At 45.7% G+C, this 22,647-nt stretch overlaps 1 protein-coding gene and 1 pseudogene across 2 annotated transcripts in view; both read left to right on the top strand.

Moving 5' to 3' along the window:
* The window catches only part of LOC309553175 (histidine--tRNA ligase, cytoplasmic-like), a 246,276-nt gene that overhangs the window by 117,209 nt on the left and 106,420 nt on the right, over positions 1–22,647 (top strand). The gene's annotated exons all lie outside the window — the stretch shown is intronic.
* LOC309554608 (dead end protein homolog 1-like) overlaps positions 1–22,647 on the top strand; it is a 115,113-nt pseudogene that overhangs the window by 24,188 nt on the left and 68,278 nt on the right. The window contains exon 2 of the transcript in view: positions 7,559–7,676. The product of the transcript in view is annotated as a dead end protein homolog 1-like (transcript). The remainder of the gene's footprint in view (positions 1–7,558; positions 7,677–22,647) is intronic.

Genomic DNA, 22,647 nt, shown 5'->3' with positions numbered 1-22,647 from the left:
CATCTGCACTGTTACATAGATTGCTAGCTCTTGAGTCTACTACCATCTATCCTTGCACTGGGTTAGCCTATCCTGTATTTGTCATCTGCTGTCCTTACCACCTGTTACCATACTCGATTACTAACCTATCTGCATTCTACCTAAATACTATCTAATACTCTCCTGAACATTTCTATCAAGTGCTTACCATCTCTGTCACTGTTCACACCTGTCCCTTCAGCACATCACCTTCATACTATCATATACATCCTATCACTCCAGGAACATCTTATTGAGTGTGTGTATATCTGTATGCTGAAGCTGACGGGCCCACAGTGATGAGTCTGGAGAGTTGGATCTGGTTATTCAACACATCTCTACATGACTACTGAGTGGAGATTCTGCAGCTGCATATCCAGCCTACTACAAAAACGCAGGAGCGTTACAGATTGAACGAACCCAAAAGATGGATTCAGCAGAATTACCCACTCAAGTGACACAATTAACACAACAAGTAAATGCATTAATACTTGCTCTTACTGAAGTAAAAGAAGAAAATAAAACTCTGACACAGCAGGTAACCCGTCTTTCACGGCTTACTGCTGCTCAGCCCCCTGAACCTAAAATAAACCCTCCTCTAGTGTTTACAGGTGATCGGAAAAAATTTTGTGAATTCAAAAACGCATGTCAATTGTTTTTTTTGTTAAAACCTCGTACTTACCCTACTGATCAAATTAAAGTCTGTACCACTATTTCATATTTGACGGGTGATCCACGGGCCTGGGCAGACTCTCTCTTTGAGAAAAATGATCAGCTTCTCAACTCCTATTCTTTATTCCTAGCGGAACTCGCTAGCTTATATGAAGACCCCAATAGGCAGAGTACTGCTGATATTCAATTGAGGGCTTTAAAACAAGGTAGGAGACCTGTAGAAGACTTTGTAGCAGAGTTCAAAAGATGGACCCTTGATTCAGGGTGGAATGATACATCTCTGCGAACTCAATTCAGACTCGGGTTATCAGAAGCTGTTAAAGACGAGCTCGCCCGAGCGGATTTACCTGGCACCTTGGATGCCTTAATACAACTCAGTATCAACATCGACAGGGGACTGCGAGAAAGAAAGGCTGAGAAAATAGGAATGCCATTGTCTAGTCCTTCTCGGATTTCGGCCGTTGACCCTACTCCCATGGAGGTAGGAACCATACGCCCACCTTTATCAACTACTGAACGAGCCAGAAGAAGATCCAGAAACCTCTGCATGTACTGCGCATCCCCGGATCATTTGATAAGCGTCTGTCCCCTTGTCCGCAAAAAAGAGGGTGAGTGTTCACATGTCTTGCTAGGAGGATTAACGACTTCCTTTTCTAACCCCTATCTCTTTGTTCATCTAACATTACAGTGGGACCAGACTAGGATTACCACCAAGGCTATGATCGACACAGGATCTTGTGGGAACTATATTGATACATGTTTTGTTACCTTAAATAAAATACCTATTATTTAAAAACCTAAACCTGTTTCTGTTAGTTTCATTAACGGTATGCCGCTATCTTCTGGTCCAATCACCAACCAGACACAAGCACTCCTTGTCACTGCTAACGAGTCTCATATGGAGACCACCACTTTTGATATACTACCTTCACCCCATTATCCCATTATTTTGGGACTTTCTTGGTTACACACACATCAACCAATCATAGATTGGAACCGACGGACTTTAACTTTCCCTTCTCACTATTGCGAGATTACGTGTAACCTCCTATCTTCTGGAAAGATCCTGTCTGTGGTGTCAGATGAGATTGCACCATTATGCTATCAGGATCTGTCCGAAGTATTCCTTGAGAAAAATGCTCAAGTGTTGCCTCCCCATAGGGATTATGATTGCACTATCGATCTACTCCCTAACAGCAAATTGCCTTTCGGTCATGTTTATCCTCTTTCACAGGATGAACTTTCTCATCTCAAGGAATACTTAGATGAGAATTTGAAAAAAGGGTTCATTAGACCCTCTACTTCTTCCACAGCTGCAGGACTTTTCTTTGTCCGCAATAAGGATTCAAGTCTTAGGCCGATTATCGATTATAGGCAATTAAATACGATTACGATAAAGGATCGCTATCCTTTACCGCTCATCCCTGAACTCATCGAACAAGTGCGTGGGGCTACTTACTTCTCTAAATTGGACCTAAAAGGGGCATACAACCTAATCCGAATCCGTGACGGAGATGAGTGGAAAACAGCATTCAGAACCAGATACGGATTATTCGAATATCTTGTGATGCCATTCGGGTTGTGTAATGCTCCCGCAGCTTTCCAGAGGTTCATAAACGACATCTTTAGAGACTTACTTGATGTTTGTGTTGTAGTATATCTGGACGATATACTTATCTATTCTCGATCTCTGTCTGAACATATAAAACATGTAAGACTTGTGTTATCCAGATTACTCGCACACAATCTATACGTGAAATTAAAAAAATGCCTATTTCATAAAGAAGAAATATTATTCCTAGGATACATCATATCCAAAACCGGAATTAAGATGGACATGAGCAAGATATCCTGTATTCTGGACTGGCCTATACCAACAACTCGTAAGGCATTATAGCGATTCCTTGGATTTTCAAACTTCTATAGGAAGTTCATCAAGAACTTTTCTGCTATTGTGAGACCTCTCACACAACTGACAAGTATAAAGAAACCATTCAAATGGTCAGAAGAAGCAAATCGAGCTTTCTGCTTGTTAAAATCAAGCTTTACTTCTGCTCCCATACTACGCCATCCAGACCCACCCCTCCAATATATTCTAGAGGTAGATGCGTCAAATATGGCAGTAGGAGCAGTTCTCTCCCAACGACCAACAAATACTTCACCACTCCACCCAGTTGCTTTCTTCTCAAAATCACTAAGCAGCCCAGAGGTGAATTACCCAGTGGGTGAAAAGGAGTTGCTTGCCATAAAACTGGCACTGGAGAATTGGCGACATCTACTTGAAGGTACCCAGTTACCAATACTCATATATACAGATCACAAAAACCTTCAATACCTCCAGACTAACAAAACTCTCTCCCACCGGCAGGTACGATGGTCATTATTCTTCCTAAGATTCAACTTCCTAGTGACCTACACGCCTGCAGACAAAAATAAAAAAGCGGATGCGCTATCACGATTAACCGAAGATAACTGCGCCGAAATCCCTTCTATTCCTATAATACCCTATGAACGTATTATTGGGGTTGTTCGTTCCCTGAAGGAAGAGATTTTGCACAGTATAGGATTGGATTCACCTCCACCACAACTAAGTACTGATGCAGAAGGCTTCCTCTATTACAACGACAAACTCTACATACCCCCTACTATGCGCACCAAGATCTTGGAGTTATCACATGATGTGCCCATGGCAGGACATATGGGTATGACGAAAACCCTTAATTTGCTTACCAGGCAGTTTTGGTGGCCTGATATGAAGACGTCTGTACAAAAATTCGTTTCTTCATGTGACATCTGTGCAAGGTCCAAAATTGACACTACAAAACCATCTGGTCTACTCTGCAGTCTACCAATACCCCAGGTTCCATGGGAAGTTGTGTCCTTAGATTTTATAGTAGAACTACCACCATCTAAAGGATTTAATACCATTCTAGTGTCAGTGGACCACTTGACAAAGATGGCACATTTCATCGCTATCCGTAGACTACCTTCATCTAAACAAACAGCGGAACTACTGATGAAACGTGTGTTCAAGTTACATGGATTTTCAAAGACTCTTTTATCCGACCGTGGTTCTCAGTTCATCTCCAAATTTTGGCAAGCTCTTTGTCAAATATTATGGATTGAGCGAAAGCTCACTTCACCCTACCACCCTCAGACCAACGGACAGACTGAAAGAGTCAACCAGTGTATAGAACAATATCTGCGTTGCTACACATCATACCTACAGGATGATTGGGTGGACCTTCTCCCTCTGGCGGAATTTGCTTATAACAACGCAACCCACAGTACTACTAAGCAAAGTCCGTTCTACTTGAACTATGGGTTTCATCCCACACTTCTTCCACCACGCATCCTACCATCAAGTAACCCAGTAGCCTCGGACTATCTTACCCAAATAAAAGACTCTCTGGGTTTACTTAATACCACTATCTCACACGCTCATAGTCAACAAAAAAGGTACTACGACCTTCGTAGAAGACCTTCTCCTCAGTATGCTATTGGGGACCTCGTTTGGCTATCGACAAAAAATTTAAGGTTAAAGATCCCTAGCAAAAAGCTTGGACTTTTATTTCTGGGACCCTTCCCAATTAAGAAACTTATTGGAAAAGCTGCAGTACAGCTCACCTTACCGGCAGATCTCAAGATCCATCCCATCTTCCATGTGTCGCTACTGAAACCCCATGTTCCTAACCAAGGAATAAGGCCTACCATCTTGCCTCCACCTCCAGTACAAGTTGAAGGCGGAGAAGAATATGAGATTAAGGAGATTTTGCATTCTCGTATCCACAGAGGAAGACTCCAGTATCTCATAAGATGGAAGAACTATGGACCCCAAGACGACACCTGGTTGGATACCTCTGATGTTCACGCACCTAGGCTTATACGAAGGTTTCACTCGAAATACTCGGAGAAACCAGTGCTATAGGCCTTCCGAAGCCGGCCTTAAGGGGGGGTACTGTAAGATTCTGGTACCTCTGGTACCCTTAATTTCCATTTCCTTTCAATATGCGTCCCACCTTTCTAATTAGGTGGTACGCATACACCTTTAAGATGGATGACGTCATCGCCGAGCGCCGCTCTGAGCGGCTATTTCAACCGCCGGCGTTCTCTCTCACGTTGTTCGTTCAACGTCCCTGTGCCTGTGTGTCTACATGCTTACAAGCTTGCCTCGCTGCCGGAACCTCCAGCTATTTGCTTTTACCTGGAACAGACCGGAACCTCGCTACTGATCCCTGTATCTCGCTACCGCATCACTCCCTCACTACTGGACCCCTCTACTACTAACCTTACTAGTGATAAGTACCCCACAGGGGAATCCTCCATAACCTAACTTACACTACCTACCTCTGCACATTAAGGACTGTTACTATCTATGCATACTAATTCTATCATCTGCACTGTTACATAGATTGCTAGCTCTTGAGTCTACTACCATCTATCCTTGCACTGGGTTAGCCTATCCTGTATTTGTCATCTGCTGTCCTTACCACCTGTTACCATACTCGATTACTAACCTATCTGCATTCTACCTAAATACTATCTAATACTCTCCTGAACGTTTCTATCAAGTGCTTACCATCTCTGTCACTGTTCACACCTGTCCCTTCAGCACATCACCTTCATACTATCATATACATCCTATCACTCCAGGAACATCTTATTGAGTGTGTGTATATCTGTATGCTGAAGCTGACGGGCCCACAGTGATGAGTCTGGAGAGTTGGATCTGGTTATTCAACACATCTCTACATGACTACTGAGTGGAGATTCTGCAGCTGCAAATCCAGCCTACTACAAAAACGCAGGAGCGTTACAAGAGCTGACTTGTACTTTAAAGAAGTTAAAGTGTTAGGCAGATATGGCATTTTCATGCCTGATGCCCTAAAGTGTTTGGTACTTTGTGTCTCTCTTGCATTTTTGCACACATAGTGTTGAGCAGTGCTTTTTTAGAATTTATATGGCATTTTGAATGCTTTTGGTTCTGAATTAATGGCATTATTTGTGCCTGATGCTAAAGTGTTGTTTACATTTTATTTTTGCCACTTCATTTTTGTACACTGTAAAAACTTCAACCACATTGAAGTATTTTTTGGAAAAAATTTAATAAAAGTTGAAATATTATATTAGAAGTTGTACGTATCCTTTTTTGTAAAGTTATTCAAAGGAATATTTAACTAATCAAAGAAAGAACACTAGATTAAGCAAAAAAATTAAAAATAAAAATAATCGTTAGATTAGTCGACTAATCGAAAAAATAATCAATAGATTAGTCGACAGACAAATTAATCGTTAGTTGCAGCCCTAATATATATATATATATATATATATATATATATATATATATATATATATGCAAAGTGGTTGGAAGGAAGCTTCAGAATGGCAAATGTTTTTTTTTTATTACAAATTATGTAAGCAGACTACAGTTCCACTTTAAGATTTAACGTGATTGTAAAGTTTCGTTTTTATTGGTTAAAAATAACAAACATGTTGTACTTACCTGCTCTGTGTAATTGTTTTGCACAGAGCAACCCCGATCCTCCTCCTCCTCTCGGGTCCCTTGCCGGAGCTCCTGGCCCCTCCCTCCTGCAAGCTGCTTGCTGTGGGGGCACCCGAGCTGCTGTATCCATTCTCTCCTTATTGGCTCACTGGATTTGATTGCCAGCAGCGGGAGCCAATGGTGTCACGCTGCCTTTTTAGCCAATGATGGAGAGTCTCCTGCAACATCGCTAGATAGAGATAGGCTCAGGGAAGTATTAGGGGGGCTGCTACACACAGAAGGCTTTATCTTAATTCATAGAATGCAAAAACTTCAGACTTTACAACCCCTTTAAAGTAGAACAAAATTAAACAAAATAACAGACAGGCTCTTACAGAAGAGACTTGCAATGTCTCCTCTGCATTAAAATACACACCTATCTGTTTGCAACCCTCTAAGGCAGTGTTTCTCAACCTTTTTTCAGTCAAGGCACCCTTTAAAATGTTTGACAATCTCAAGGCGCCCTTTTAAATTATGGACAGTCTCGAGGCACCCCATTCTAAAATGTAAAAAACTATTGTGAAAGTTTTACATATGGCAGCAACATCCACGCACACCTAGGACAGCAACATCCACGCACACCTAGGACACCCAACGTTGGAGGAACTTTTTTCTTCCAAAGAAAATACACTTTTGCACAATTGTACTGACTAGTATTCCAATGTTTATCTTCTCTCTCAATTTCTCTCCATCAGTCAGCTAATGTCACCCCAGTGCTGAGGGAGGGAGACCGAGGAGGGTCAAACAAGGATGCCGTGGAGGCAACTGACATCCTCCTTTCAACTGATGATCTCATAGGTTGTTAGGATGGCAGTGTCTAGAAAGTCATAATGGTGCACAACAAAAACCCGTGGCTTTGTGTATCTAAAAGGCAGGCTTCGTCCACCTACTGGCTTGTATAAAATTTGTTGATCAATTTTCAGGCATTTTTCTAAGGCACCCCTGAAGAAGCCTCAAGGCACCCCAGGGTGCCTGGGCACCCTGGTTGAAAAAGGCTGCTCTAAGGAATGTCCATTGAGCTGCTTATATGCAGCTCTGTTTACATTTCCAACAGTGCCAGTGTTTGGGGATATGATTTCTGTGTAGCGCAGGAATGACATCCCACACTAGCCAATCCAGACTGCTGAAAACTGGCACCCGAAAGATGTGTTTTTTTTTCCCTTTAATTAGTACTGTAATTGACTATACAGTGTCAAAAACAAGCAGAATATCAGTGAAAAGTTATAAACCTAAAGTAGTAAGAATGCTTTCTCATCTCTGCTGATTTTCCTTGTTTAATTGCTGAACATGAAACTGGAATTTTGTTAATTTTTTTATTTATCACAGGCTTGGCTTCATTCTCTGATTAAAGACAATAGAGCTTCCCTTCTGGAGTGGATGAAAAACTGTAATATTAATCTTGCACAGGTTAAAGGTCAGAGGAAATATGGTGGCCCTCCTGCAGGTATGGATAATACGCCAGACCAGTTATGCTGGGGAAAATTCATAACGCTTAACTCCAAGCAAACCGCTGAATTTCACAGATTAAATACATATAAATGTGCTTTTAAAAAATCGTGGTTTTTTTTTTTTTATACCAAGAGATTTTCTGGTTTGAGATGTACACCGTTCTGAAGCAATCTATAGCCCTTTCTAATGGATGAGAAGACCTAATTTTTCATTCGTGTAGTCAAGGAACACTTACGGTCCTTTCACACAGGCTTTCCACCCGTCGGACTTCGTTTTTGCTCAGCGGGGATTGATCCGCTGATTTCCGCTGAGCAAGCGGATGACAGGTCCGTCTCCGCTCACTGTGAAGAGACAGACCTGTCAGAGCACCACTCTCCTCTATGGGAGATCTGATGAAAACGTGCCCATCCTCCAAAATGATGCAGCAGTCTAGTCTTTTGCTGACATTTCATTGCAGCAACTCAAAATGGTACTCAGTAGTTTGTATGGCCCCCCACGTGCCTGTATGCATGCCTGACCACTTCAGGGCATGCTCCTAATGGGACCATGGATGGTGTCCTGGGTTATTCCCTTCCAGATCTGGACTAGGGCATCACTGAGCTCCTGAACAGACTGAGGTGCAACATGGTGATGTCGGATGGACCAAAACTTATTGTCCCAGAGTTGTTCTATTGGATTTAGGTCAGGCAAACTTGGGGGTCATTCAATGGTATCTATTCCTTCATCCTCCAGGAACTGGCTGCATACTCTCATCACATGAGGATGGGCATTGTCGTGCACCAGGAGGAACCCAGGACCCACTGCACCAGCATAGGGTCTGACAATGGGTCCAAGGATTTCATCCCGATACCTAATGGCAGTCAGGGTGTCATTGTCTAACCTGTAGAGGTCTGTGCGTCCCTCCATGGATATGTCTCCCCAGACCAGCACTGACTCCCCACCAAACAGGTCATGCTGAACGATGTTAGACAGCATAATGTTCTCCAGACCCATTCATGTCGATCACATGTGCTTAGGGTAAACCTGATCTTCTCTGTGAAAAGCACAGGGCATCAGTGGCGGACCTGCCAATTCTGGTGTTCAATGGCGAATGCCAACTGAGCTCCACAGTGTCGGGCAGTGAGCTCAGGGCCGGCTAGAGGATGTCGAGCCCTCAGGCAACCCTCATGAAGTCGGTTTCTGATTGGTCAGACATTTAGACCATTGCCTTGCTGGAGGTCATTTTGTAGGGCTCTTTTAGTGATCCTGTTCCTCCTTGCACAAAAGAGGCAGATACCTGTCCTGCTGATGGGTTAAGGACCTTCTACGGCCCTGTCCAGCTACTCCTAGAGTAACTGCCTGTCTCCTGGAATCTCCTCCATGCTCTTAAGACTGTGCTGGGAGACCCAGCAAACCTTCTAGCAATGGCATGTATTGTGTGTCCACCTGGAGGAGATATACTGTCTGTGCACCCTCATGTATTGTGTGTCCAGGTATCCCCTCATGCTACCAGCAGTGACACTGACTCTAGCCATATGCAAAACTAGTGAAAAACTGTCAGAAAAGAGTAGGGAAAAAATCTGTGGCCTCTATCTGTAAAACCATTCCTGTTTTGGAGGAATTCTCATTGTTGCCCATCTAGTGCATCTGTTTATTTCAGCTGAAACGGATTAACCCCCTCTGCTACTTGGCTGCCCAGTTCAATATCCCAGTAGTTTCCTTGACTTGATGCTATACTCTAATTAAAAAGTGTTCCGTTAATATTTTTGAGCAGTGTATATTAAGTTATACTAATGTTACAATTTGACACCTCTTGAAAAATGCAGATTCTGGCTTCACTACTTTTCAGTCAGAAAAAAAATGTATGCAGTCAGATGTGATGTGCAGCTAGTGTTTCAGGTGGAGAGGTCCGCAATGGCTGCCCACATATTTAAGTGCCGGTTCACAAGTATGCGATTCAGGAAGCCTGCGAATCCACTGCGGGTTCCCGCATCGCATTCAACTCGCAGGCAGTTCACACTGCCATATGCGAATTGCTGGGGTTGTCAATACAAAGTTAACGACACCCCCAGATCAGTTTGCATATCGCAGTGCGAACTGTCACATAGGTGTGAACACCCATGCGAGATCTGATTCTGGTGCGGACCCAAAAAAGGGTCCTGTGTGAGTTGTGTCTAAATGCGATGCAAATTCAGCCATACACTCTGTATGGCTGAATTTGCATCGCACAGACATCGGATGTGATTTTCAGAGCAGTGCGCTTTGTCATTGTACGTATGTGAACCAGGACTCACTCAGCAAGGTTTACTTTAAAGTAGATGTAAACCTTGACTGGATGACCTTTTTGGTTTGCAGCACTGTCGCATAAACTGTTTTGGTATCCCCCCCCCCCCCCACATTTCTTTAAATCTGCAGCTCTGATCAAATACCTGATCAAATACCTGGTGATATTGTCCTGAAGGTCCTTGTTACCCTAGAAAGGAAGAGCCTGATCACTGTCTTAGGCTGGCCATACAGTACATGTTCTTGTACAATTTTTCTTTAGATTTAACTTTTATCTATAGTGCAAGGGCCTGCCTAATTGGTAACAATTGAAAGTTGTTTAGTCTGTTTGACCTCCTGAAATATGGGGTTTGTAAATCTTAAGTACATGAACATGTTTTGCCAGCCTTAGTTGGTCCCCCATGTTGACACAAGTAGCCATGCCAAAGTTTGCTCAGGATGGGTCTACTATTGCAACCATCATGAAACCTGCAATGAGATGACGTGCAACTCAACCTGGTACACGGTTTTGAAGAAGCCACCTTTTGAGCCTATCCGGGACAATCTGTTGGACTTTCATGCAAAGTGGCCTTTCCGCCTGCATTAAGTCTCAGTAGCCTTATTCCATCATCACAAGGTGGATTAGACGGGTTAAGTCAAGTCCTATGGTCTGAAGGATAGGATGCCTTCCTTTCCTGTCAGGACTGTGACGGTTTGCGAGGTGAGGTAGTAGATAATCGCTATATTTCGCCTTGCATACGTTCTGTAGTGAGAGACTGAACCGGAATCCGGCCCGGGTTTTTCCTACCTCTGTGACAGGCTAGGTTCTGGTCCAGAGATTGTGAGTTACCTGAGTCCATGCTCAGGTGGACTTTAAATGAACAGGAAGAGAGCACAGAAATGCTCTAACCTGAGACTCAGAAGGGAATCTGAGAGCCGGTTCACACTTGTGCGGATGCGCTGATCGCATGTAATTCGAAGCGCACTGCTCCTTCATTACATGCGATCTCCTGTACAGATGCGAGTTCAGCCATACACTTTTTATGGCTGAATTCGCAGCGCATCCGCAGCAAACTCGCACATGAGGCATTTTTTGAGCTGCCTCAGAATCGGATCGCACAGTGGTTCACACTTGTGCGATCCGATTCTGTGCGAACTTGCAGATCGCACTGCAATATGCGATCAAACTGGGGGTGTCGTTAACATTTAATTGACACCTCCTGCGTATCGCATATGGCAGTGTGAACTGCAAGATGTGCGGATGCAATGCGGGATCACGCTGCATATTCGCAGCGTTACCGCATCGCACAAATGTGAAGCGAGCCTTAAAGAGGAGCTCTGTTTGGACTTTCAAAAGAACAGGTTTGCTTTACCATGTGTTTTTGTGGGTGATGGGGACCAGCCCCACACTGTATAGTGAGAAAAACTGTTGTTTAGTTTAGCGCCGGACGGCAAGGATTTATTTTACTTTTTTGTTGTTTTTGCATATTTGCAAACGCCTTTTTGAACTTTTAGGTTATGTGGGCCTGGTGACATGGTTCATGATGTTGCCTATCCCTTGTTTGGGCATCCCACTTGTAAAGACTTAAGCAAGCCATACACTATACATTTTTTTTCTTTCCTTTGACCCATGGAACATTGCTAGAAAAGTCCAACAGGCTGACTGTTCTGAAGTCAGTCGATAGATCGAGCTGGGAGTGGTTGGAGTTGTATGTTGGGATAGCCCAGCCAGTGTGTAATTACCATCTGGTAGCTGTATAATAACCTAATTGTAAATTTTATATACTGTGTACGTATGAGTGTATGGCCGCTGATGAAATCTAATAGTATGTACAATGGGGAAAATAATTTTTTAATTCCCCTGCAGATTTTTGTAAGTTTGCCCACTTACAATAAAATAAAGGGCCTAATAATTTTTATCATAGGTGTATTTTAAATGATGGAGACAGAATATCAACCAAAAATCCAGAAAAAACACGATACAAATGTTATAAATAGTTGCAGTTCAGGGAGTAAAATATGTTTTTGATTCCCCAAGCAAAACATGACTTAGTACTTGGTGGAGAAACCCTTGTTGGCAAACACAGAGGTAAGATGTTTCTACTAGTTGGTGACCAAGTTTGCACACATCTTAGGAGGGCTTTGGCCCACTCTTCACAGATCTTCTTTAAAACCTTAAGGTTTCTTGGCTGTCACTTGGCAACTTTTAAGTTTTTCAGCTCCTTTTCCTATAGGATTAAGGTATGGAGACTGTCTTGGCGCCTCCATGACCGTAATGTTTTACTTGAGCCACTCCTTTGTTGCCTTAGTGGTATCTTTTGGGTCATGTTATGCTGAAAGACCCATCCAAGACCTATCTTTTGTGTTCTGGTTGAGGGAAGATGGTTCTCATCTAAGATTTTTTTAATACATGACCCCATCCATTGGCTCGCCAATGCAGCAAAGTTGGCCTGTACCTTTAACTGAGAAATGGCCCCAAAGCATCATGTTTCCACCTCTGTGCTTAACTGTAGGGATGGTGTTCTTAGGGTCATAACCGGCACCAAACACGGCGAGTTGAGTTAAAGCAGAGTTCCGCCTTCCCCTCCAAAAATTAAAAGTCAGCAGCTACACAAACTGTAGCTGCTGACTTTTAATATTAGGACACTTACTTGTCCTGGAGTCCAGCGATGTCGGCACCGCATCTGATGTTTCCATCGACTGTCGGGGTGCTGCCGCCGCCATTGCCGTTAGGGATCCCGGCCGTGAAGCCTTACTGCATAGGATGTTCAAGAGGGTTCTCTCTGGAGGTGGTACAGTACTGGGATCTTTGCAGGCATATCCCTACACACTCTGCTGTTAGTGTATATTAAAGGTGGACTCTGCAGACCACTGTGATCAATGGTGGGAACCGCGATCGGCGCTTAAAGTGACAGTACTCCTTTTTTATGTACTTTAATTATGGAGTCCCAGCCTGTGATTTCACCCTCAGACCCACTGTGCGACTCCCGATCGCAGTCGCTGTCCACGATTTCAGCAGCTCTGGAAAGCCTGGCATCAAAAGTTGATTTTGTCATGAGAACGGTCACTAGCCGGAAACGGCCGCTGCCTTCTTTATCAGTGGTGGAGTCCTCTGATTCAGAGGCTGATGTGGTCGCCACAGACGCCCCCACCTGAATGGTCGCTGTCCTCGCAGTCAGATGGTGAAGAGGACCTGTCTTCTTTAGCTGCAGCGCGGGAACGTGCTTTAGTGGAAGCCCTGATTGTTTCAGTGAGGAAAACTTTAAAAATGACTGCACCTACTTCGGCAGGGACGCGGATGGCCTTTGGCTCCCGCAAGACAAAAAATGTCTGGCAAGGTTTTTCCCTGTCCTGAGATTTTTCATGATATTGGGAATGACCAATGGGAGCACGTTAAACATGTGCTAGTGGTGCCAAAACGCTTTAAACCCTGGTATCCTTTTGCTGATACGGTCTCCAACTGTTGGACGGTGCCACCAAAGGAGGATCACCCTGTTTCCAGGTTGAACAAATCTAGCATTGTGCCCGTGGAAGATTCCCTGGTTTTCACGGATCCGGTGGACAGGCGGGCGGAATCCCTTTCCCGCTGTTGGCTGGTTCCATTTTGAAACCGGTCTTTGTATCTGTTTAGTATCAGACGGTTGGTTACGGAATGGATTAGGGTTCTGAAAGGGAACTTGGACCCTAATGTGGTTCCCCCAGAACTGATGGAACTTTTGGACCAGATAGCCCAGGCCCTGGTGTTCCTGTGTGATGCGTCCCTGGATGCGGCTTCCCTGGTGGTCAAAGTTTTGACTGTGGGGATTGCACTGCGGCACATGGTTTGGCTGAAGAGCTGGTCGGCTGACCAAGCTTCCAAAAAAGCCCTGACAGATCTCCTATTTCGGGGAGAGCATTTGGCGACTCACTTAATGAGTTGATCAAGGGTCTGACTGGTGGGAAGAGTACTCTTCTTCCTTAATCCTCCAAAGGTAAAACACCCAATACTAAGTGGGGTCCTTCCTTTACTGCTCACAGACGATTTTCCTGCCCTCGGGGCACAAGAAAGTTAAGCCGTTCAGAGCTTCTGGAGGGGCTAAGAAGCATTGAGGCAAGGCCAGTCAGTCCGGTGCTGCGGACAAGTCCTCTTCAGCATGAATGGGCACCCTGACTCGTTTCTGGGGTGGGGGGGAGGGAGTCTGCACATTTTTCAGGAACCCTGGACTTCGTTCAAGACAGATGGGTTTGCAAACTGATTTGTTCTGGGTACAAAATCGAATTTTGATCCCGGCTGGGGGGCAGGTTTTTTTAGTCAAATCTTCACCTGTCTACAGAGCGCTTGAAAGATCTTCTGGAAGCTGTGCAGTATCTCCTGGCTCAAGGCGTGATCGTGCATGTTCCTCTGCAGGAACGCTCTCAAGGTTTCTATTCAAACCTGTTCAGTGCCCAGAAAAGAGGACCTCAAGGCTCTGAACCGCTTTGTGCAGGTGCAGAAGATTTGAATGGAGTCCATTCGGTCGGTGGTGGTGGCATCCTTGAATCGGGATATTCTGGCATCCATCTATATGAAAGATGCGTGTCTCCACATCCCCATATTCAAGGGACATCAGCGATTCCTCCACTTTGCAGTGGCAGAGGAACATTTTCAATTTGTAGCATTACCCTTTGGTCTCGCCTTTGCGAGTTACGTCAGCGAGGAATCTCAATTTTGGGATATATGGATGATCTCCTGTTGCGAGCAGATTCTCATTTGGATCTGTTAACCAACCTCTCTATTACAGTTCAGACTCTTCAAGAATTCGGGTGGACCAGGTTGATCAGGCGATCAGGTTGCTGATGGATTTACCGATCAGTTCTCCTTGCGGGCTTGCATGAGGGCCTTGGGCCTGATTTTATCAACCTTTGAAGCTTCCTGTTTGCTCAGTCTCACTCAAGACCACTGCAGAAAGAGATTCTGGCAAAATGGAACAGGCATCCTCGGTCATTGGACCAGAAGATTCTATTGAGCCATCTCACGAAGTCGAAGTCTATCCTGGTGAATCCAGTCACCTGTTTTGTCAGGGCAAGTCCTTCCTGCCACTGTTCTAGACAGTGGTCACCACGGACGCCAGCCTGTCAGGCTGGGGTGGAGTGCTGGAGAAGCTTTGTGCCCAGGGGACTTGGGCGACAGAAGAGTCCTCCTTGCTGATCAATATTCTGGAGTTGAGGGTGATCAAGCTTTGCCTGCTCCACTGGACAAGTCGGCTACACGGCTCTCTGATTCGGATACAGTCGGACAATGCCACTGCTGTGGCTTACATCAATCATCAAGGGTGCACCAAGAGTGTCCTGGCTGCCAAAGAGGTGGCCGAGATTCTGGTTTGGGCGGAAGCCAATGTTCGGACTCTTTCCGCAGTCCACATTCCAGGTGTGGAGAATTGGCAAGCGGATTACCAGAGTCGTCAGGTGTTGGATCAAGGGGAATAGTCCCTTCATCTGGAGGTTTTCACCTCCTGTGTGCCCAGTGGGGGACTCCAGATATAAATCTTTTTGCATCTCGCCGCAACAGAAAAGTTCAGCGGTTTGTGGCCAGGTCTCGAGATCCTCTGGCCGATGCCACAGATGCTCTGGTGGCTCCTTGGAAGCCAGTATCGCCTGATTTATGCATTCCCTCCACTCATCCTCCTGCCGAAGTTTCTTTGCTGGGTGATGTTGGAAGGCATTACGGTCGTTCTGGTGGCATCGGACTGGCCTCGGCGGTCTTGGTACGCAGACCTGGTAAAAATGGTCATGGATCCTCCAGGGCAACTTCCTCTGCGGGAAGATCTGCTGTCTCAAGGACCGATCTTACATCCTGCTTTATGGTAGCTGACTTTTAACAGCTTGACTGTTGAAAGCAAGGTGTTGAGGGATAGGGGCCTCTCTGACTCTGTGATTCCTACCCTCTTGAAGGCCAGGAAGTCGACTTCTTCTATCACCGTATGTGAAAATCGTACATTTCATGGTGTGAATCTCTGCAGCTGCACCCTCGCTTGTTTTCTAAAGCTCTGGTTTTGGCCTTTTTGCAAAAAAGGGGTTGAGCAGCACTTGGCGTTATGCACTTTAAAGGGTCAGGTGTCGGCCTTGGTCATTTACTTCTAACGTCCATTGGCTACTAATAGCTTAATTTGCACCTTTATTCAAGGGGTGCGTCATCTGGCTCCTCCGAGGAGTTCTCCGTTACTTCAATGGGATCTCAATCTGGTTTTGTCTGTTCTTCAAAAGTCTCCTTTGAGAATATTAGGGAGATTTCTCTGCTTTCCTTGTCGCAGAAGGTTGCCTTCCTAGTGGCTATTACTTCTGCTCAGAGTATCTAAGTTGGCGGCTGTGTCCTCTGTCCGTCTTATTTGGTGGTCCACAGGGATAAAGTGGTCCTCCGACCTAATCCGTCTTTTCCCCTAATGTGGTGTCGGATTTTCATCTTAATGAAGACATTGTGTTGCCTTATGTCAGAAGCCTAAGCATCCTAAGGAAATTGCCTTACATTCTTTGGATGTGGTTTGGGCGATAAGGGTTTATTTGACGTTTTTTTAGAAAGTCAGACTCTTTGTCCTTATGGATGGTCCTCGCAAAGGTTTGGCTGCGTCTGCTGCGACCATTTCCAGATGGATCAGGCAGAGGGTTGTTTAGGCGTATTCACTCAAGGGTCAGGTTCCTCCTTTCCCTGTGAAGGCACATTCTACTAGAGCGCTGAGTGCCTCTTGGGCTTTTCGCCATTAGACCTCTCTTGTACAAGTTTGTAAGGCAGCGACTTGGTCGTCTGTGCATACTTTTACAAAATTCTACAAGGTGGATTTGTTGGCATCTTCAGATGCATCTTTTGGCCGAAAGGTTTTGCAGGCTGCTATTTCATAAAAAGTTTTTCTCTAATTGTCTTGCAGGGCAGCATCTGAGAGATATGCTCCTCCCACCTGAAACAGGAAACACAGTGGTCCACTATTATAAAAACTTCAGTCATACCTTCTGCCTCTGTTTTTTTGTTTACTCCGGATCCACTAGGAGCTACACCTGTTCATTCCTTTACAGTACTCCTTGCTTTGTGGCAGGAGGCTCCCTGACCAGCCTCCCTCTCAGGAAAGTCAAGGCCAGCACAACAGGGCAATGCTAGCCCTCACCTGAAGTTTCACTCCTACTGAGGGGTATGCAACTTCCCCCCCAGGCTGTAAGGCACCTAAATGGCAACCTATCCCCCACCCCCAACATGCCCCGGAAGAGGAAAAATACCAGGAGAAGGTCAGCTTACTTCAACAGCAGGTCCCTCAGGAGGAGGTGCGGGACAGCAGCGTGGGGGGGGGGGAGCTCGCTTTGCGGGCCCGCTTTGTGGCACCCCCAGGTCTTCTCTCCCTCTCCACTCGCATCAGGGAGCCGGCCGCAGTAAAGCCTGCTCCGCATTGAGGACCATGATGGCGACAGAGGCAGAGCTTGCATCCCTTCTGGTGACGCACTTCCGGCCACGTACATCCTGAGGGCGGAAGTCAGCAGGGAAGGCCCCAAGCAACGGACTTCTGCCTAGACTTCAAAGGGCATTCTTACGCTGACATCACTTCTGGTGACACAACACGGGGTACAAAGTATTTTTACAATACAACATCTGCATGAAATGCCAGAAAACGAGAGGTGTGTTACTAAAGAATACAAAGACACAGCGGAAGGATGTGCAGGTATGTCCACCAACCTGCACAGGGGCAGCTGGGGGCAGGGCTGGAGCCGGGGCAGGAAGCAGTATAAAGGTCCCTATGCTGGGTAATTTTTTCTGGGGCTGATCATGTTGGACGCCTCACCACCCTGCAGATACTGCTAGTCAGGAAAGCTCCAAGGTAAGCCAGAGCACTCTGTAGTTTACTCGGTGGTACTTGGCAAACTGCCTGTCTCATGGGGCCCTCCTTTTCTGTTTTATTTTAGGCAAAGGCCCCAGAAGAGAAAAAGGCAAAGACCAGCAGCAAATTATGCGCTTCTTGCGGTCATAGGTTTCCTCCAGAATGAAAAAAAACACTATGCCAAAAAATGCATCAACAAGATGGTGGTTAAGGAATCAAAAGTTCTTTTAAAGACATGCTTGAGTATTTTAAAAAGAGATTAAAAGTGTTATCAGTCCCCTCTGTACAGCTATAAAGGAGCTGGAAATGCCAACAAGCTCCGACCGCAGCGGGCCCATCTACTAGTAAGACCCCCATCCCTACTATTAACAGGGACCAGGGGGTGGAAATGTCGGATTCAGATACCTCAAATTCAGACTCCGCAATTAGTTCAAGCTCGGACTCGGGAGGATGAAAATCCAGAGGCCGAAGCTACACTGACGACTTATCGAGAGCCATAGCAGACACTCTGGGCATCAAAGAGCAAAAAGTCGCAGAACTTTCCCTGCATGACAAAATGTATAAAGGTTTAAAGCAGAAAAAACCCAGTACACGATAATCTGGAAACCCTGGTTAAGAGAGTGACAAGAGCCAGAGCTCTTTACCCCGGCTGTGATTAAACGCAGATACCCCTACATGGAAGAAGACACCAAACCCTGGGCTAAATGCCCTATGGTGGACGCCTCCCTGGCTAGAGTCGCAAACAAATCAGACTTGGTTTTCGATGACTCGGGTATCCTGGCTGATGCTATGGATAAAGGATTGAAGAACTTTTGAGGAAGACTTGGGAGGCAGCAGCAGCAGCAGCAAACCTCAACCCAGCCATAGCTTCCACTTTTATGGCTAAGACCCTACTTGTTTGGTTAACTCAGTTGCAGGAACTACTAGAGGGTGACACCCCAAGAGAAGAGCTGGTGAAAACTATACCCACTCTAACCAGAGCAGCGACGTTCTTAGCAGACGCATCAGCAGAGTCCATAAGGACATCGGCCAAAGCTACCGGACTAATCAACTCAGCCAGGAGAGCTTTATGGCTGAAATCCTGGGGAGGGGACATTGCATCTAAAAATTGACTATGTGGCATCCCCTTCGTAGGTGACCTACTATTTGGGCCTTACTTGGAAACGGTCTTGGAACAGCAGCCAAGAACAAGGGGTCTCCTCAGGCCAAAATGAGCCAGAAGAAAACGCCCTTTCGTCAGTCCAGGAGATTTAATAAAAGAGGCCCGAAAAAGCGCTGGGTCCAACAGGACCAAAAAGGCAAAAGAGAATTTATTCTCAAACCTACAGCTCCAAGGGCAAAAAGCAATGACTATCTGAGTGGGGGGCAGACAGGCATTCTTCGCTCACCGATGGGGAGAGTATCACAAAAAATGGGTTTATTCTTTGCACAATAACAGAATATTCGATAGAACTCTCCTCCTGCCCCCCAGCCAGGTATCTGGCGACGAAACCCCCATACTCAGAACAATAGTATATTTTCTGACAGCATTAGAGAATCTAATAGCGCAAAAAGTGGTCTGCCAGGTCCCGTTGGGAAAAGAAAAAACTGGAGTTTACTCACATGTTTGCAAAAAGAAAAAAGTCAGGCAAATTAAGGCTCATATTGAACCTAAAACCACTCGAGCATAAGGTACAAAAGATTCTGGATGGAATCCATATAATAATTCTGAAATATTCTCCCAGTGGGAGCATTCATGGCAACAGTAGATTTATAGAATGCATATCTACACGTACTGATAGAAAAAAATACCAAAGAATTGTGATACAGAGGCCAGTAGTCACAATGCATTTTCAGTACACGGCCCTACCCTTCAGTATCTCTTCAGCGCCCAGAATCTGCTCGAAAATAATGGCAGAAGCCCTGAAAGGGCTAAGACAGCAGGGCATAGGAGTAATACCGTACATAGACGATCTACTTTTCTTTGCAGAATCGGCAGACAAAACGGACCACTGACTTGCACGTAAGCATATCCTACCTCCAAGACTTAGGGTGGATAGTGAACAAAGAAAAATCGCAGGGTCACATACTTGATTATACTGGCATCCAGTATGTAGCCCAAGATTTTTCTGCCAGAAGAAAAGGTCAGGAAGCAATGGCATCTTTAACAAGGGCCAGACTCATGACTGTAAGACGTGGTATGGCAGTCTTGGGACTATTGACATCCTCAATTCCTGCCATAAAGTGGGCTCCGCTTCACATGAGGCCACTGCAGAACCACATCCTGGTCAAATGAGATGGCAGGACAACATCCCTAGCGACTACCATCACGGTTCACCCCGCAATAAAAATTACACTACAGTGGTGGCTCAGGCCACTGACTTATCTCAAAGGCTGCAAATGGACACAGGACGATCCAGTACGGATCACTACAGACGCCATCGCCATAGGATGGGGAGCACAGATGGCGGGCCACTATGTACAAGAGAAGTGGGACCCCCACTGGGCCCAAGCATGCTCAAACCTAAGGGAGCTAAAAGCTGTAGAATAAAGGCATTTCAACCGGCAATTCAGGACAAAGATGTCAGGATCCAGTCAGACAATGCCACAACAGTGGCTCATCTGAACAGACAAGGGGGAACAAAATCGCCCCGTCTCATGGAACTGACAAACAGCCTTATTATGTGGAGAGAAAAACCTCCAAATCCATCTCTGCCATCCATCTAAAAGGGACAGACAACATGCTGGCAGCAGGAAAACAGTATGACAGAGCGGTCATTAAACCAAGGGGTTTTTCTATGTATTACAAGTGTGGGGAATGTCAGAAGTAGACCTATTTGCGACAAAGGCGAACACTAAACTCCCAAAATTCTTCTCCCTAACCCCAAGGGATGGGACCATCGGAGTGGAAGTGTTCAGCCAACACTTGACTCACCACCTGGGGTATGCATTCCCCCCGACCGCCCTAATACCAAAGCTGGTACAAAAGGTCAGGCAAGAAGGGGCAACAGTAATGCTCATTGCACCTCACTGGCCCCAGAAGTCATGGTTCAATCACCTGAAGTACCTAAGCGCACGACCTCACCTAACACTCCCGGACATTCCGGACCTCCTGTCACAGGGACCAGTCAAATACTCAAACCAGAGTCATGAAACTCTCTCAGCCTGGTTCCTGAAAGGATGAGGTTGCAAAACAGAGGTTTGTCTAGCGGGGTGATTAACGCCATAATAGCTAGCCGGAAACCGGTGACCAGAGCCATTTACGAGAAAGTAAGGAAGAAATTCATCCTCTGGCACAAGAACAAGGAAGTCACCAAGGTGGGGGCCATTCCCGCAATCCTGGACTTTTTACAAGAGGGGGCTGACGAGGGAATTTTGCACAATACATTAAACGTACAAGTGGCCGCCCTGTCTTCCCATCTCGACGTCAGGCTATCAGAGGATAACACTCATTAAGAGATTCCTTCTCTCTGAGGAAAAAGAGTCCTGCAAAATACAGCAGAGCGCCAACATTGGACCTCTCTACGGTGCTAAAACCTTTGACCCACTGGAAGAATACTCGGACAAGTGCCTCACACTGAAAACCGTACTCTTGGTAGCAGTTGTATCAGCGAGAAGTGTCAGCGAGATGCAGGCCCTATCCATGTTAGAACCATACTGTTTAATCCTGACGGAGAAAATTATCCTCACTCCAGACCCAGCTTTTTTACCAAAAGTCTGCTCTGCTTTCCATAGGAACCAAAAGGTAGTTATTCCCTCCCTCCAAAACTCTATGGATAGCAGGAGGAGACTTGCCTATAACAAGATAGACGTAGGGAAATTCCTGATGGCTTACTTGGAGTGAACGAAAGACTGGCGGGTATCAAGGTCGCTATTTATTCTCCATGCAGGCATCAATAAGGGCAAACAAGCCTCAAAGTACCATAGCCAGATGGATTAAGCTCGCTATCAGGACGGCTTACTAGGCATTAAACCTTGCCTCGCCCAGCGGAATTACTGCCCACTCAACTGGATCATGGGCTTCATCAGCCGCTGAAAGAGCCGGGGCATCTCCGGAGCTGATCTGCAAGGCAGGGACATGTTTGAGTTTCAATACCTTTTTGTTAGGCATTACCGCATTGACCAGCTGTCCAAGCAGGACCAGATGTTTGGTCGCAAAGTGCTCCAGGCCTTATCCCCTCCCTAGTAAATATTGCTTGCTACACCCTCTCAGATGCTGCCCTGGAAGACTATTAGAGAAAACAGTTGGGTAACTTTTTCTAAGAAGTCTTCCAGGGCAGCACTCATTCCCGCCCTAAACAATAGGAAAAGGTTTTTATTTTTATTTTATTTTTTCTGAGGATTGGTGAGCTACAGAGGGTTCCCTTCGGTGCTTTAATATTACTGAGGTAGAAGGTATGACTGAAGTTTTTATAATGATGGCCCATTGTGTTTCCTGTTTCGGGTGGGAGAGCCTATCTCTCAGATGCTGCCCTGGAAGACTTCTTAGAGATACCAGGTACCTGTTTTTTTTTTCTTTTTTTTTTTGTTTCTCGAAGGCAGGGGTCCTCAAACCACGGCCCGTGGGCCACATGCGACCCGCCAGGGTCCTGAACCCGGCCCTCCGGCTGGATGTATTTTTTTTTTCATGATACACCTAATTAGAGTCAGAGGCTCTAATAGGCTTCAGAAAAGGGTGGACACGGGGCGCAGAACACTGCGCCCTTGCCCACCCATTTGTGTGACAATAGCGAATGAAAATTTGCTATTGTCACACGGATCCTCCTCCTGGCCAATCAGGAAGCGGGGCCGAGACACGCTTCCTGATTGGCCGAAAGGCGAGCTCATGCCATTGGCCGAGGAGGAGGCGGGAGGAATCGAGGAGACGCCGGGGGACTGGGGCACGCTGGTTTCTGCATTGAAGGGGCACGCTGGTCTCTGCATTGAAGGGGG

Source organism: Pelophylax lessonae (genome assembly GCF_965119305.1).
Source record: "Pelophylax lessonae genome assembly, chromosome: 4".
In the NCBI taxonomy this organism is placed as follows: Eukaryota; Metazoa; Chordata; class Amphibia; order Anura; family Ranidae; genus Pelophylax; species Pelophylax lessonae.
Note: the sequence above shows the minus strand (reverse complement) of the source record. Positions and strands in the feature narration are given on the sequence as shown.